The sequence below is a fragment of the Suncus etruscus genome, chromosome 13, assembly GCF_024139225.1.
Source record: "Suncus etruscus isolate mSunEtr1 chromosome 13, mSunEtr1.pri.cur, whole genome shotgun sequence".
NCBI classification, from domain to species: Eukaryota; Metazoa; Chordata; class Mammalia; order Eulipotyphla; family Soricidae; genus Suncus; species Suncus etruscus.
In genome coordinates, this window is record NC_064860.1 from 74,899,586 (window position 1) to 74,913,986 (window position 14,401).

A 14,401-nucleotide genomic window follows, 5' to 3' on the forward strand; every position below is an offset into this window, starting at 1 on the left:
GCGGTAGGCTTCTTTGGCTAGGCTTGGATCTTCCATCTTTCTCCTCATTCTTCTTCTCTACCTTCTTTTTCTGTGGTAGGTTGCAGAGGTCACCTGGAAGTAAAGGTCTTAGGGTTCTTTTTGTTGTTGTTTGTTTTTGTTGTGCTTTTTATTTTTTTAAATAAAAATCTTTTTTAATTCAATGATCAATATAAATGGAACCACTATGAACAGGCAGAATAAGTTATCTCATTCCTTGAGCTGTTCATTTCTTGGTCTCCTCCTCCTTGGACATAATCTTGATGAGTTAATTCCTACTTGACTGCATCTATTCCTCACAAAGCTTGAGTGCATCTTTTGTTGTGGACCTACAGGTCTCAGTCTGGTCAGCCAGGAATTTCTTGTGACCTTGTCTGCCTTCAGCTAGTGGATATGATTCATGAGAATTCTCTTGTTTTTCAAGAGAATATATTTCCATTCACTTTTAGGTTTAAGTTGTGATACATGTGGAGGTCACTCTTCTTAGGTTCCGGATATTTCCTAGGTAGCCAGCACAGAACCCTTATCCTCCTCATCCAGGTTACCTTCTCTGGAGTTCTGGCATTGGCAGTACCTTTGGGCTTACCGATACCCGTATGCCAACCCTTACCACATGCCAAAGTACTTTTCCAGCAGTGAGTCCACGAATGGATAATCACAGGCTTCTGAAATATCATCCCATCTTTGATCAACTTCTGGGTCTGTTGACACGAGTTTCATTGGGGATTTCTTTGGTTTCATTGGGATCCAGGCAAATCTTTTTTTTTTCTCTAATTATTTTGAGAATGATGCATACAATTTAAACTTCGGTGCTGTTACAGCCAACTTTTACAGTGCCCATGCAAAATAACAACCACTATTATAAGTTCTGAACTTGGTTCCTACTTCTGGCAGAGAAAATTAGAACAGACCTTTTATAGCTTTATTTTTATTTATTTTTTGTTTTGTTTTAAACCAAATTGTAGGATTGTAGGATAATACCCAGGTATTAGCTCAAGCTAAAGGTATTCCCTAAATTCTTCCTTCCTTAAAACTTTTTCTTTGATATGTAAAAGCCCACTGGGGACAGGTACTTTTGTCACACTCTTGAGTTTCCCCTTCCAGGTTGATGGGTATTGATATAATAAAGAAAATTCAATTTTGGCCCAGTGCTCCCAGAAACCATTAGAAAGAAGCTACCAGAAGCCGCCGACTCCTTGACGTTCCTAACTAGCTTGGCTTATTATTTCTTCATAGCTACGCTGCTTCCTTAGACCTGGCGGCACGCGGTTTAGAAATATGGTGCTGGGGATTATCCACAACCAGTTGGGTTTCATTTTACAAAAAAGCATGTTATTTTTACACCTCTATATTGGCAGAGAAACTAAAGAGAATGTGAAAAGAGAATGTAAGAACTAAAATTGAGTGCAATCAAATAACCAAATTAATCAAAACTTGTTGAACTTTAGGTATATATTTTCCCCTGCAGATAAATTTTTGTTCTGGATTAAGGAAGAGAATGGTGGTCCAGAGCTATAAAATAGCAGGTAGGGCATTTGTTGTGCAAGAGGTCAAATTCCATTTGAAACATGTATAGTTTTTATAGTTCTTCTCCCTCTGCATATGCTAAGGTTGATAACTGAACAAAGAGCAAGTAGTAAGCCCTTACATATGATGAATGCAGCAGAAAAACGAAAATTTATACAAGAAAGAAAGAAAGAAAGAAAGAAAGAAAGAAAGAAAGAAAGAAAGAAAGAAAGAAAGAAAGAAAGAAAGAAAGAAAGAAAGAAAGAAAGAAAGAAAGAAAGAAAGAAAGAAAGAAAAGAAAGAATGAAAGAAGAGAAAGAAAGAAAGAGAAAGAAAGAAAGAAAGAAAGAAAGAAAGAAAGAAAGAAAGAAAGAAAGAAAGAAAGAAAGAAAGAAAGAAAGAAAGAAAGAAAGAAAGAAAGAAAGAAAGAAAGAAAGAAAGAAAGGAAAGAGAGAGAGAAAGAAAGAAAGAGAAAGAAAGAAGAAAAAAGAAAAATTAGGATATTAATAACAATGGATTGGAAGATGTGACAATACCCTGCCTTCAGCCTACATTTTTGCATTGTTTAAACTAATATTGGACCAAAACAGAATTTTAGTTATAAATTTATACTCATAATAACCATAGATTCCTGGCCAAATAGATTTACTTTCTGTGACTATATAACAGTAAAACCTTCAACTAACAGGTATATATTTCATAATAGCTCACCTGATAATCAGTTATTTTCTGTCTGTGATATATATATATATATATATATATATATTATATATATATAGTGAGAGAGAGACAGATATATGTACGCTCATTGTATATTTCTATACTATATGTTCACCTTTACATTTCCTTTAACAGATGTTCATACTTTTTTTCTGAAAAATACCTAGATTTGTATACATTGTTACAGCATACTATATTTCTCAAGCCATGTTTTCTGTTCATCTTACAAAACTTGTTCTATATTTTTCTTTGATCAGATTTTATTCCAAATAACCAATTGTTGGCTTGCCAATGAACTTCTTTCTTATTCAGCTGTTCCTAAAATTTTTGGATGACAGGGCTTATAGACATGGATAAGAATTTAAATTTTGTATTGTGTAGGATAGTAACCCATTGACGTGGCTTCTTCAGAACAATAGTGAGATATGATTTACATTTTAACATAACTCTTCGTTTGACCACTTGAATTAAAATCTCCTGGAGTTGGGTGATAGAAAATAAGAATGATTTTAGCAATAAATCAAGAGAATATTATCTTTGGATGCATTTAAGAAACTTTGTTTTAAAAGATGAGTACCAGTATTAGAAGCCAGGGAAGCAATACTTACATCTGGTGCAAATATGTCAGAACCCCAAATGTCAGATAAATTTGTTCACACTGAATATGTCTCAAAAATGTTCATAAAAATCAAAATCTCACACTTAAGTTAGCTTGACTCATGATCTTCGGAAACTTACAGACTAGAGAGATAAGTCAGGACTCAAAAAGTGAAAAGGGACATTAATTTTTTCCTGAGGATATGGTAACACTAAACTACAAATTTAAAATGCCATGACTAGGCAAGAAAAAAAAAGTGATATGAAGGGAAAAAAAATCTAATTTTTGAACAATGGTCTAGTTTTCAAACTAGTATCAATAATAAAATGACTGATTCAACTTATGAATTACCTTTATCTAAAAAATATAATTAAACCCTACATCTTGGTAGAGTATAGAAAAAATACAATAAAATATAAAATAATATGTGAAATATAAAATAATGCATGAATAGTACTTGTTGCTATGACTTTACTAAAATTGTTGACCAATTATGATGTTTTATCTTCCTACTTTCTTACGCTTTACTTTTATAAGATTATCAAATATATGTTTAACTATAGACTTAAAGAACTGTAGGTTTTGTATAATCCTTCTCGTTGGGTCATTTATCACCATTAAATGAGAATTTTTTTTGTATGTATTTGAAAATGTCACAAAATACATAGGAAAGTTCCATATAGAAAATAGTACAGCATTTGTACCATTTGACAAGGAATTGAAAATACAGGAACCCATCCAGTTAAATGGGGTAGATCTACTTAATGTAGTACTTAATGGAGTCTCCCCTCTTCTCTCTCTCTCTCTCTCTCTCTCTCTCTCACTCTCTCTCTCTTTCTCTCCCTCTCTTTCTCCCTCTCTCTCTCTCACATGCACACACATACACACAAATGCAAACACTACAAAGCTAGGGAGAAAGTTTTCAGTGAAAAAAATATCACATTTATAGAGTTGGTGTTAGGAAGTAAGGAGCATTCTAAATATGAAATTACAAGTAGATTCCTTTAATAAGTAACTATTTCATAGTATTTAGTAGTATGATGATGAGTAGTAGTATCCTAGTCATTGGTAAATATTATAAACTGATATAATTAATAAATGAGTGAGGAGGCTTGTTCTTAAAACATGCTAGGCATTCTACATACATAGCATTTTATAGTTTAGATTTTAAATTAGCTACCTACTGTGACATAAAATGAAGAGGGTTTTTCTTGGTATAGCTTTACATATATTAATAATAAGTCTATGGAGTGAAAAGCTTTCTTGCTTAAAATCAACTCTAAGACACCTGGCAATTAGCTGTAATCTATATTTAGAAAATGCTTATGAATTATATCTTATGGATATACAATATCAGCAAGGCATAACCCCAGTTTAATTTGGGAATTTTCAAAATTAGGATTTTGTGAATATAAAATGTTAAGACTCATGTCACAGAAGCCAGGGCAAAGTGTCAGTCTTCACTGGTAGTGTAATGTAGGTTTATCAAATTTACAAAAAGACAATGACACAGCTACAAAATGGCAAGGGAATCTATCATGAAAGGTTTTGCAGGTCTTTATGTGAGAGACCTTTTTATATATTCCAAGAAAGAGAATGTCATTTACTGGTTAACCTGTCTGGTAGCTTTTTGTGAACTGATGAATAAATACATTCATGTCTGTAACTCAAAGTGAGTCTTCGTGAGAAAACTGGTATAATGCATGAATATATTCACAAAGAATATGAGTAGTCTTAAATTTGTTGCATTTAAAAGACTCATTCCTTATCATTTAATCCTTTGTCTAATTACTCTATGATGAAGATGGTGCTAATTATTTTAAGTGTTTTTATTCAGTCTCATTTGTCTTAGATCAAAGAAATTCAGAAAAATCTAACTAAATAGTACATTGTAGTAAAATTCATTGTAGATACACTTTCCCAAGAACAGCAAATAAGAAGAATGTACTCATGTTAAAAAGAAAAAGTTTTTTTCTTTAAAGTTTGCTTTTCTAATTTCTGTCTCAGTGCTGCAAAAGCCCTAACAATGGTACCTAGAAAACAATACATCTACTTCTACAACTAAAAGGCTAAGAATTACTTTTTTTCTCAGACCCATGATTATTCTTTTCAAATGTACAGAGAAAGACAAAGGGTAATGCTCTGTTAATGTATAGCACACCAAATTTGTTTTCATCTGAAACCCAGTAGCCCGATGCCATGAGAAATTTTGTACAGACCCATAAGGGTTGTTGGGAAAATTGAAGAACATTAGAAATAGGAAACTGTTAATGGCAAATGGAATGGTATCAGAATTTAAGATTTTAGTAAGAATGCTAATAAAACTTTATTCTGATTATGACATTTGGCCAGAAATAGGGAGATATTTAAAATGCAGGATAATATTTGCTGAATGTGTGAAAATAATTTTAATTATTTTTACATTTAAAATAATAAAAATAAATAGTGCTTAATTTTAACCTATATTGAAGTGCAACTCCTTTTCAACCATATAAGAAGTTCCAAAAAAATTTTTTTTTTTTTGGTTTTTGGGCCACACCCTGTGACGCTCAGGGATTACTCCTGGCTATGCGCTCAGAAGTTGCTCCTGGCTTCTTGGGGGACCATATGGGACGTCGGGGGATCGAATCGGTCCATCCTAGGCTAGCGCAGGCAAGGCAGGCAACTTACCTCCAGCGCCACCGCCCGGCCCCAAGAAGTTCCAAAATTTTTATATATTGTTGTTAGCACAATATAAAATAACTGTCTAGATGTGTTATATAAAATTTATTTTATATTTCATATTACATTAACTACACAAGTAACTTCCAACTGCTATGAGTTAATAATTATATAATATTATACTTTACATAGTTTTTATATACCAATAGAGAGTGTTTTCAAAGAAGGATATGCATTGAAATACTAACTTTTGCAAGAGACACTAGTTTTCATTTTCATTGCCAGAATTCTATGTTTTGCTCAAAATAAATATATACTGATTCAACTATAATTGTAAGTACTAATGACATTTTAAAAGACTGAAAACCAAATTCTAGTTATATATAAATAGTAAAAAATGATTAAGAGTTTTGTTCTAATGTTTGTTTCAAGAGCTAGGTGTCTGAGTTCTCAGAACTGGTCTTTGGGGAGATCTTTCTGGAACTGAGACAAGTTTAGAGAACTGTATGATTTTTATGTCTTCCTTATCTGATCAGGTGCCAAGACAGTCACATAAAATATAGCTATAGAAAGAAGCACTAAAAAAAGGCTATCAATGAGGAAAATAAACTACAAAAGACAAAGTGAAGATATTTCCAGTAAGAAAAATTTGAGCTAAGAGAGGGCTGCCCTATATCATTACTTAATGGTATGATGCAATCAGGAGACATGTCATCCCTTTCCTTAAGCAAAAACCAAAATTGCTACTTACAGAAAACTGACAAAACATGGACTGGACAGAACCTATCAAGGGATCAATGAGGAAATACCTAATCTAGGCCTTGGCCTATTATAAAAAAACAGAGATCTCTAATTCCAGAGGTCTGACTTTGACAACAGTGACTAAGCAGAATTTATGGAATCATGCTGAAAGACTATACCCTAGGATCTGAGCAAAAATCAAGACAACTAATTACAGAAGACTGATTACAACAACAATGATGGAATAGAACTTCTAGAACTATAAAGAAAAACTCTACTCTACCCTTCTCCCTATGACCTAGCCTTCAGCCTATGACCTATGCAAATAATAAAATCTCCAGCAACAGAAGCAGGTTTTTATCATCCACATATGAGCAGCAAGTTTTCTGGCACCATAGAAAGACCTAGGAGTGTGTAAATGAGTGAGTATGGAGCCTATAGTTGTTCCCATGGCAGTATGTTTCAAGGGTGGCGAAATCCTGTATCTCTTAGGCTAAGGAAATTAGAGCTTTAATTTCCTCAATACTTAGTGTGCCTATGCAAAAAGGAAAGGAACAACAAAAACAAAAAAAAGGAAAAGAAGAAGAAGAAGAAGAAGAAGAAGAAGAAGAAGAAGAAGAAGAAGAAGAAGGAGGAGGAGGAGGAGGAGGAGGAGGAGGAGGAGGAGGAGGAGGAGGAGGAGGAGGAGGAGGAGGAGGAGGAGGAAGAGGAGGAGGAGGAGGAGGAGGAGGAGGAGGAGGAACACAACCCCTTTTTAAGTAGTTGCTGGTCTTGTTTGTTTCTTCATAGCTGGTTGTTTTGGTTTTGGTTTATTCACTTTTTATTTTTTGTACTTTTGTTGTTATTCCCTTATTTTTTCTGTCTTGTTTTGTTTTGTTTTATTACCTTTTTCTTTTTCCTCCTTTCTTCTTCTAATTGGATATTTATAACACCTAGACAGACTCCACCTAATTTTTCTCTTTGTTTTCCTTTTTCTCATTTTTTTCCTTTTCTTCTCTCATATATTTTCTTAAATCTCCTATAGAGCCACATTACTGGAATCACATTGATCAGCCTCATAATTGGAAGGGGAAAAATGGATAGTACCAAGACCAGACAGTCGTATGTTCATTTGGTGGAAATTAAAAAAGATCAGACTTGAATACCAAATCCAGAGTCAAAAACAACAGAATCAATACCAATCTACAACAAGCTGTAAAAGGGGGGGGGGCAATTGCACTAGCATTATGGGGAGGTAGAGGAGGGAAAAAAAGTGGGATGCATGCTGGAAACAGGGGTGGAGGGAGGAGGGGTGGAGGGAGGAAATACTGGTGGTGAGAATGCCCCTCACTCATTGTCACTATGCACCTTAAATATTACTGTGAAAGATTTGTAATTCACATTGACCACAATAAAAATTAAAAAAAGAAGACAATGTAAATATTAGCATTAAAGTAAAATTAAGTTCCACAGGTAGTTCACATCCTTTAAAATTATCTGAAGCAAAATTCAAGGATGATAAGTTTCTCTTTGTTCTCCACAATGGTTCTCCTCCAAATGCATAATATACCTTATCTGACTTTATAATGAAAATAATTATGTGTATGATTCAAATATTTTTTAAATTGTAGCCTGAATCCTTCTTATATTATAATATACTCTGTGGGTAGGGGCTTTGAGAGAGTGAATGTAGGATATAAGAAAGTACAAATATCTTAAATAATAATTACCATTCCTGAAAAATTATTAGAAAAATGTAAAGTAACAGATTAGTGCATAATCAGTAACAACAATGTCATGTATTTCTACTTCTCTATTTTTGTAACTTTTTTTTTTTTTTTGGTTTTGAACCACACTGGGTGATGTTCAGAAGTTACTACTGACAATGTGCTCAGAAATCGCTCCTGGCTTGGGGGCCATCTGGGACACCAGGAATCAAACTAAGGTCTGTCCTGAGTCAGCTGCATGCGAGGCAAATGCCCTACATCTGTGCTATTACTCCAACCCTTATCTTTCTAACATCATCATATATATTTATTATACGTTTTGAACTTGTCAGAGAAGTCTTGATTTAATTAGAACTTATTTGGGCCTATGACAAGCCATGACTTAATGCATCTCAAAGGACATTAAATTTGCAAAGTTGATTAGTCACAAGTCTTGAAGGAAGTACCAAGCTTACCTTGAGAAACTACATAGTGAGATCAAGGTAGAGAATAAGACAAAAAAGTGCAAGACTCTAGTATGTGCCATTATTTGGATAGGGTGGAGGAATACATTAGAATTCCCAATCTAAGGTCTGATTGGTCAATTTGTGTCAATTTTGTGCTTCTAAGAACTCTTACTGTCCATCTTAACTTGTTATCAAAATAAAAACTAAGACAACAATTATCTACTGTCTTATGTCAGTGATGGTGGCATATATCAAAAACTCTGAAAATAATTAGTGTTGCTGGGATTTATTGGAAAAGAAACTCTCACTATCAGAACGCACTGTGGTTCAGTCTTTCTGTAATTCAGTGCCAGTATTCTCCAAAACGTATGGCTAGAGAAATATTGCTCAGTTATTCCAATTCTTAGCATGTTCCCCCAATAAAAAACATGACTCCAAAAAGAAATGCATACATCTATGTTCATTATAGTGCTTGGCACATAAACAGGGCATGTAAACCTCAAGTGTTTACCAATGAGTAAATGGATAAAGTTTTATATATGCCACAAATTCTTTATATATATACATATACATACATGTCATATATAAAACAAACATCTATAAAAGTAAAATATGCTGTTCATTGCAACATAAATGGAACTGAAAGATGCATTAAGTGAAATAAGTCAAAAGAAGGACAAAGTGCTGGAAGATATCATTCATTTGTTACATAAAGTGAGACAAAACTAGAATAATGTCAGTACTGAGTGATATAAAACAATTGGAATTAGAATATAATTAGTATTGTAGTAAGGGGTCCAGAAGAAGACCAGACCAAAAATGGTATAGGTACATTGATGGGTATTTGTGGGTGCTTTAGTTATGGTGTAATAGAATTTTTTTAATATTGATAACAACATACTAATACTATTTTTTAAGAATTAAAAGATTGAGTTGGTGAGATAGTATGGATGATAGGGTGCTTGCTTCTCTTTTATCTGGTTTACCTGCATTCTATCCAGGGAACTATGTCGTACCTTTGGGCACTAGGTATGATACCTGAGTACCACGAGGGGTAGCCCCACACTAAAATAATAATAAAAATTAAAATTACAAGGTAATTTCTAATAAATGTTTTAAAATATTTTACAGAAACCATTTTGAATTACAAGCCTTTTACAGAGTTATATCAGGCAAAGGGAAGAGAAAGTAATAAATTAATGTTCAGTAATAGTGTGCACCATGACTAGAACATCTCTTTACAGCATTTTTTCTTTATTAGCTGGCTATAAACAAGACATAATATAAACTCTATAACTCTTATAGGAATCAGTTTAGCATGATTTTTTAAGTAAAATACAATAATTATAAAAACAAAAAGTGTACAGATTCAATTTTACTTGTATTATCTTTCTGTTGTTGTTGGGGGCCACATCCAGTGCCTCTTAGGGTTACTCTTGGCTATGTGCTCAGAAATTGTTCCTAGCTCAGGGGGGATCATAGGGGACACCAGGTATTTAATTCAGGTCTATTCTGGGCAGTCATGTGCAAACACCCTACCATGGTGCTATCACTCAAGCCCCATATTTGTATTATCTAAGATCTTCATTTAAGTAGTCTATTAACACTGAATATAAAAAAAACCTATTAAGTGCATTCAATCCTTCAATATTGTTGAAGGTATCAAAGTAAGACATTTGAAAAATGTTTTTCAAACATTAAGTATAAAAAAGTTCACCCTGTTCCGAGAAAAATTAAATAAAAATATTGTAAATCTATTATACAATAGACTGAGGAATTGAAGAAATAGTACAGTAAAAAGGGTGCTTGCCTTGCTGTGGCAGACCCAGGTTAGATCCCTGACATTTTATATTGTACTTCCACTGCCAGAAGTAATTCCTGAGTTCACAGCCAGGAATAATCTCTTAGCATCAACAGCTATGGCTCAACCTTACCAATTGACTGATCCCTGTTATAACTTAGTCAAATAATATTATTTTTGTTTTGTTTTGTTTTTGGACCATATCAGTTGATGCTCAGGGGTAAGTTTTGGCTATGTGCTCAGAAATCGCTTCTGGCTTGGGGAACCATAGTGCTTGCAAGGCAGATGCCTTACCACTAGCACCACCTATCCAGCCTCTCAACTAATATTATTTTGATTATGAGTTGCAGGGGTGTTTAAAATACTAAAATTTCAAAGAGAAATTGAGACAGGGATAGATACAGAATAGTATTTAGACTTACAAATAAGAAATAGAAGTCAGGGTTAAAACTGATTTAATGTATTGTTTTTGTTTTTGTTTTTGGCCACACCTGTTGACACTCAGGTTGCAATTAAGGATGAGGTCTTTCTCCTCCAGCTCGGACCACGTGTCTGCTTGCCCTGTTCAGCCTGTGGTTCTGAGGTGAATGCAGCGAGTACAAAGCTAACAGGTAGTCAGGCTTCTGAAGATAACAGCTTTATTCTGTGCATAAGGCTGAAGCCAAAAGCCCCAGAGCGTCCTGCCTATGCGCTCATAAATTGCTCCTGGCTTGGGGGACCATAAGGGACACTGGGTGATAGAACTGTGGTCTTTCCTAGACTAGCGTTTGCAAGGCAGACACCTTACCTTTAGCGCCACCTCTCTGGCTCCAATTTTAACTCATATAAAACATAACTAGGTGCTTTGGTTCTAGGAAGTTCTATAGCACAATAGTTCTTTTTTTTTTAAGAAGTTCACTATTGAATAGGGGAAAAAGACAAGAAAGACAAGAGAAAAACATTATGTTTATCAAAACATATGCTTATCAAAACAGACTTATATATAACATATATTACTCACTAAGGAATCATGCATGCACTTAAAAGACATTTTAAGTATGAAAGCAGATGTAATAGTACAGATGTGTGGAAAATCAATTGTGTAATTGAGTTTTATAATTATATAAGTAATTTTGTAATATTAAGAAGAAAATTTTTTTAAAACATTGCTTAATTCTATTTTTATAAATAGATATTATTGCAGGTTTTGAGAACTGAATGTATAAATAAATAACATTTGATCCTTTAAGAACATTTACTAGAATTCATCAAATAAATTATATTTTCTTTTTGTTAAAAATTAAGATAAAAACCACTTTTATTCTTATTGTCCAGCTCCTTCAAATTTGACATATACAAGATGTGTCTATTCAGATTCATTTGTACTCTTTCATTTTGATGCCAATCAGAAGCTGTAGAGACTTTAAAGATACTGGCTGAAAAATAAAGGCGTTATATCATTTACACATAAATTATATCAGCAAAACATGGAAGTGACATCTCTAAGATGACAACTCTATAATTATTTCACCACCATTATCTCTTTAACTATGCATTTCCATATTGAATCCAGGTTTATAAGATCATTGAGAAGACACTTAATTTTGTAACAAAATAAGTTGAACAAAAAATCAATCATATATTCTTAGTTTTGCATTGGATCTGACTTGTAAAACTGATAAAAGCAAATTGAATATATCCCTTCACAAACTCTTTTTAGTAACCTCACATTGGCAAGTTAAAGTTTTGCCTGGCAGAAGCATGTACTCTAGAAAATCAAATAGAACATCACTTTTGTTATCTTCAGGTGGAGCCAGTTAGAAAATATTAGCACACAACTGTAAATTGATTTCAATTTAGTTTTAAATATTGAAAGATAAATTATTCTATACGTTTAAGAAAACTTGTGTTTTCTTTTATTTATTTATTTATTTATTTATTTATTTATTTATTTATTTATTTATTTATTTATTTTTGTTTTTGGGTCACACCCGGCAGCTCAGGGGTCACTTCTGGTTATGCGCTCAGGAATCACACCTGGTAGGCAAGGGGGACCATGTGGGATGCTGGGATTTGATCCACTACTTCTGCACTGAAGGCAAACGCCTTACCTCCATGTTATCTCTCTGGCCCCCAAACTTGTGTTTTCTAATACACCATGTTCCCAATGTATCCTTAAAAGTGCCTCTAAACTTAGATAAACTTAATTAATAAGGATTACTTGATTTCAGAAATCAAACTATGAAGTATTTTTGAAACTGTATTGCTAAGAATGAAGATTTAACTTCAAACATAGGAAAACATACTAGAGAAGGAAAGTTTTCATACAAGCAAATCAGAGATGTCAGAAAAGGGCTCTAAAATGGAAGTCAGCAGGAAGGCAGGTTGAAGAAGCAGAGTTGAAATTGCAAAGGGATTGACAAGTCATGTCTCACCTGTGTGCCCTGACATATAGGATAATGGTGACAGGAATATGGAGAGGAACCATGAGAATATATTAAAAGCAAAATTAATCTTAGCTGGCAAATAAAGCAGACAAAGAAAATCAAATCAGAATGCCCTCACATTCAAAATGACAAAATTAAAGAGATAAGTTTATCTGTAGTAGTTATGTTTCTGACAGTTATAATCTGATTTATCTTTTAAGTTGTTTTTAGTTTTTTACATTACCTAATGGGGATTGTTAATGGTTCATGAGTCAAAAGTAGGATTTACCTGAAGTAATATGTAAACCCAATTTAGTAGTATATTCCAACATAAAAATAAACATTTTCATCAAATATAATACAATATAAACAATTCATAAAATAATGTTTTGTTTTGTGACCACTGTTCGTGGTGCTCATGGTACAAGGAAGTGTCATGGATAGAACTAAGCGTTCCTGCATGCATCCAAACTCTTCAAGTTCTTTGAGCTATTGACGAGCCTTCACCACATCAATAGTACATTTTATCAATATTGGTATAACTGTATAGCATAACTTTGAGTTAGTAAATATCAGCAAAATATCATTTCTTACATGAAAGTTAAGAGTTTAAACTCTAACAAGATTTTTGTTATTAAAGTCACATACAATATATTGATATGTAGAGAGAGAATTCAATAGTTTCTTAGAGTCCATGAAGCATATCTGATAAGTCCTGGAGCGATACAGAAAAAAAAGAAAGTTAATTTTCTGTATTTTATAAAAATTATGCAAAACTCTCCTGGTTTTATGAGTTTAAATTCTGCCTTTCCATAGGTATGCAGAAAGTGTCCAGATAAATATCATTTAAGAGAAATTATTTTGAGAAAGTCCTAAACATTTCCCTATAACTTTTTAAAAACTATAAATTGTATTTCTAGAAATATTCTGAATGAGTTGTAACTAAGTAACAAATGTCCACTTCTTACGTTATAGTGAAGAAAATAAATTACCTTCTTGAAGGAAAAATAGAACCTGATCTAAAATATCAGTATTTCTATCACCTAAATTCTGATCTGTAAAATGAAACTACCATTTACATGTTCAATTGAACCACATGGAGCTCCACAATCAGATATAATTTCTAAAGGAAAGGGCTAGTATGTCTGTGAATTTCCACAATTTGTCTGTATTCTGTGTATTAAGCTGTCAGGGACTATCTAAATCACTTCCTATTCTGTCACTCTCTCTCCAGACATCCTTTGAGACACAACAGCATTCAGCAAGGACCTCTTCCCCATCTCCACCACCCCCCTAGTCTTAAAATGATATGTAAATCCTGCAATTCATCATGCTCTGTGTAGTACAGGTTCAATTCTTCCTCCTAGGCCTCAATCTGCTGAAACATTACCCTGATATACAGTACAAAAGCCGTAACAAAGATGTTCATATCAGGCCTTTGTGGAACGGTGGCAGGCAGAGAAATCAATGAAGCCTGGGGGACAATAGCTGGAGTTTAAACAGGCTGCTGAAATTTGCTAAGAGGCAGACAAAGGACCCATGCTGAAAAGCGAGCTGCTGTGGAATTCCTTGGCCTCCATTATGTGCCTGAAACAATCCTTACTCAGAGAGTGGATTTGCATCTCTAATAGAGTTCAGGCTCTGTTTGTGAAAGCCTTTCGCTAGGCCTGACCCCATGTCTCAAGAGCACATTGATACCCAGCGCCTTGCCTCTGCCTCGTCCCACACCACGGAGAGCAGTATCATGGGAAAATGCACTAACTTAAAAGAAAGCAGAGGAAGGCAAGAGGAAGGGAGGA

General features: G+C 33.8%; 1 pseudogene; it reads right to left on the minus strand.

Annotated features, from left to right (window-relative positions):
* Positions 1 to 244: 244 nt before the first annotated feature.
* LOC126025848 (60S ribosomal protein L19-like) overlaps positions 245 to 14,401 on the minus strand; it is a 124,325-nt pseudogene continuing 110,168 nt past the window's right edge.